The sequence below is a fragment of the Mus pahari genome, chromosome 5, assembly GCF_900095145.1.
Source record: "Mus pahari chromosome 5, PAHARI_EIJ_v1.1, whole genome shotgun sequence".
In the NCBI taxonomy this organism is placed as follows: Eukaryota; Metazoa; Chordata; class Mammalia; order Rodentia; family Muridae; genus Mus; species Mus pahari.
Window position 1 is genome coordinate 46,573,535 of NC_034594.1, and position 4,065 is coordinate 46,577,599.

Genomic DNA, 4,065 nt, shown 5'->3' on the forward strand with positions numbered 1-4,065 from the left:
GCACCTGAAAAAAAGTTCAACATCCTTAATCATCAGGGAAATGCAAATCAAAACCACCTTGAGATTCTACCTTACATCAGTCAGAATGGTTAAGATCAAAAATACATTTGACAGCAGATGCTGGCGAGAATGTGGAGAAAGAGGAGCACTTCTCCATTGCTGGTTGGATTGCAAGCTTGTACAACTACTCTGGAAATCAGTCTGGCAGTTCTTCAGAAAATTGGACATAGTACTACCGGAGGATCCAGCAATACCTCTACTGGGTATATATCCAAAAGATGTTCCAACTGGTAATAAGAACACATGCTCCACTATGTTCAGAGCAGCCTTATTTATACTAGCCGGAAGCTGGAAAGAACCATGATGCCCCTCAACAGAGGAATGGATACAGAAAATAAGGTACATTTACACAATGGAATACTACTCAGCTATGAAAAACAATGAATTTATGAAATTCCTAGGCAAATGGATGGATCTGGAGGGTATCATCCTGAGTGAGGTAACCCAATCACAAAAGAACTATCATGATATGCACTCACTGATAAGTGGATATTAGCCCAGAGACTTAGAGTACCCGAGATACAATTTGCAAAACACATGAAACTCAAGAACGAAGACCAAAGTGTGGATACTTCGCCCCTTCTTAGAATTTGGAACAAAACACCTATGGAAGGAGTTACAGAGACAAAGTTTGGAGCTGAGAGGAAAGGATGGACCATCCAGAACCTGCCCCACCCAAAGGTCCATCCCATAATCACCCTCCAAACGCAGACAATGTTGCATATACCAGCAAGATTTTGCTGAAAGGACCCTGATATAGCTGTTTCTTTTGAGGCTATGCCAGTGCCTGGCAAACACAGAAGTGGATGCTCACAGTCAGTTATTGGATGGAACACAGGGCCCCTAATGGAGGAGCTAAAGTACCGAAGGAACTGAGGGGATCTGCAACCCTATAGGTGGAACAACACTATGAACTAACCAGTACCCCCAGAGCTCATGTCTCTAGCTGCATATGTAGCAGAAGATGGCCTAGTCAGCTATCTTTGGGAACAGAGTCCCCTTGTTATTCCAAACTTTATATGTCCCAGTATAGGGGAACAGTCAGACCAAGAAGTGGGAGTTGGTGGGTAGGGGAGTGGGAAGTGGGAGGGTATAGGTGACTTTCAGGATAGCATTTGAAATGTAACTGAAGTAAATACCTAATAAAAAATTGGAAAAAAAAAGATGGACTAAGGATGTATATAGAAAGTTTGTAATAATTTTCTTTATATCATTTTAAATAGTATGTAAAATAGTTCACATGCATTTTTAAAACTCATATAATCTATCTCTCATTCTCTTTTCATCTCTTTTAAATCTATGGAGACATTATTTTAGCAAACATTGAGATAGTGAATCCCCTTTTAGGTAATTTCCATCTATCTTCCTATCTTACTATTGTACTATTTGTTTCTTCATGATTGCAACTGTTTCTGGATCCAATCAATTCTGGCACAGGTGTATTAGTATTACTTTATTGCTAATGCTACCGAAAAAAATTATTTCATTTTCTTATTGTGAAGCAAAAAGGCATTCTATAGAATAATTTGGATAATGTAGATAAGAGTGTACTCAGCTTATATGAATGTTTTGGAGGCAATTGGTGGCTGCACGTTTGAAGGCATGAATATCTAAATAACTGTAATAACTTTCTTTGCCATTATAGATAAAGCCAGTGATATGACTAGGTCAGGGGATATGGTGTCCATGCTCATTTCACTGATATCACCTCTGTATCTCCTCTCGTCAGCTGAGAAGATGTATAATAAGTTATGTTTCTTGATGACAGAGATTACTCCCGTTGAATTTGTCCTGTGGGCTGAGATAAGTGGGTCATGTTTTGAATATTTATGAAAGCTATTTGAAGCTATAGGAAACTTTAAGGGTATTTTCTTGTATGAAATGGTGATTTGTCATATCTTGTTGTTAATATGGAGAAATGACCTATTATCCCATCTAATTGTGTATGTTTTTCTGTGCAACTCCAACTCTGCTTGTGCATTTTGTATGCTCACTTGTATACACCTCTCTAGCTTGAGGGCTTTCTTTGTGAAAGGAGGGGAGTACTTATGACAGAGTCACAGGATATGTCAGATGTCAGGCGATCTCCTTGGCTCATCTGGGAGCAAAGCATGCATATTTGCATCGTGACCTTTGAAAAACCAAACAGAGAAGGTAATATGAGGGTCACTTCCTAAGCCTAGATAATGAACTGATTATCCCCCAAAGTCTGGTGGCCTGAATAACAATCAGAAGAAAGTTCACATTAAATCCTGAGGGGGAAATAAATCCCTCAAGTGGCATTTTTAATAAATGAATTGTATATTACAATCAGTATTTTAATTTTTCATTGCTGAGATATCAAATGACAAGAGATCAAATTGTTGCCATAAAAAGTACCAGTGTACTTACATTTAAATCATCTCACTATTCTTCAGCTATTGCTATAATCAGTTCCCTTTCCTTCATGTTTGTTTGCTAGTTTATTGTTGGTGAGGATATTAAGGTATGGTAAAGGTTTTCTAGAATAATTATAGGATAGAAATTTGCACATATTTTCAGTTATGCTCATTTGTTCCGTAAGGATAACTGATATGTAAATGAATTGAGGATATTGCTTTTATTATTCAACCCCTCCCAAATAATTTCTGTACAAGCATATGGTATACTTTTAGATTGGTATTGTCTTAATTGATTACAATGAAAATGTTTCTAGAATTTCAGTAGGAAAATCCTCTGTATCAGAACAAATTCAAAACTAAGAAGAGAAGGGCTACACTGGGATTTTTAGGTTCAGTTGGCACACTCAAATTTTAAGCTTATCTATACGTCCATGTTTGTTGAAGGAAATATGAACCAGACATACTAGTCTAGGACAGAAAATCATTTTTCAGGTTTAGCTTTGTGAAAGCGATACTCCCTGGCTGAATGAGAAATTGCTGAATATTGTTAACATAGCTGATTGTTTTCTCTATATATTCTAGGCAATTATATGTTAATTTTCCAGTGATTGTTTCAAACATTGATCAGTTCAGTCAATTACATAATCAGTAAGTGATTCACGTAATGGATATCTGTGTTCCAAATCTTACTCATTGAATATAAGTTATTACAACATCTGTGATTTCCTGAAATTATATTAGTTATGTAGTAACAGAAAAGGAATGAAAGAAATAATAGTAGTGTTGTTATGGTAATAAAATGGACTAGTTCTGCTTTTAAAACTCTACTAGTCATAGTATATTCATCTGAACCATTTCTGATGCCCATAAAATTCTCAAATTTTCTCACTATGCCTTGGTTATTTTCCAGTTGCTATGCTGAAATGCCTTTGAGTCATGACAGGAACATATGATGATAAATTATATTACATGTGCATGCAGAAAGCAGAGTGTAATGAATATTTTGTACTCTATCAATTTTTATAATTTCATTCATTCTGGGGTTATAGCTTAGAGAATGGTGACCCCCACAGTAGAGTATAGTATATTCTCACTCTAATTAGGGTAATCAAGGTAATCCCTCCAATGCATGCCCAGAGTCTTGTCTCTTTGGAGTTGACAAATATAATTATCACACTGAGCATTATCTGGTGTGCATACCAATTTCTATGGTTTCTCTGGTGGTGTCATTTCCTTAATTGGTAGAATTCATCCACATATAATCAATAACCCATGTGTGTTTTCTAAAACATTACAAAATTTTTATGGAAATTCAGGAAATATATATTGATAGTTTTCCCCCAAATTATTTTCTTTTATTAAAAAGACAGATTTTTTCTCACATAATATATCTTAATTATTGTTTTCCTATCCCTCTACTCCTCCCAGTTCCTCCTCACCTACCCCCATGTCTGGATCCACTTTGTTTTCTTAGAAAACAAACAGGCTTCTAGGAGATATTAGAATGAAATGAAGCAGAAGGAAGAAGAGGAAGAAGAAGAGGAAGAAGAGGAGGAGGAAGAAGAAGAAAAAGAGGAAGAAGAAGAAGAAGAAGAAGAAGAAGAAGAAGAAGAAGAAGAAGAAG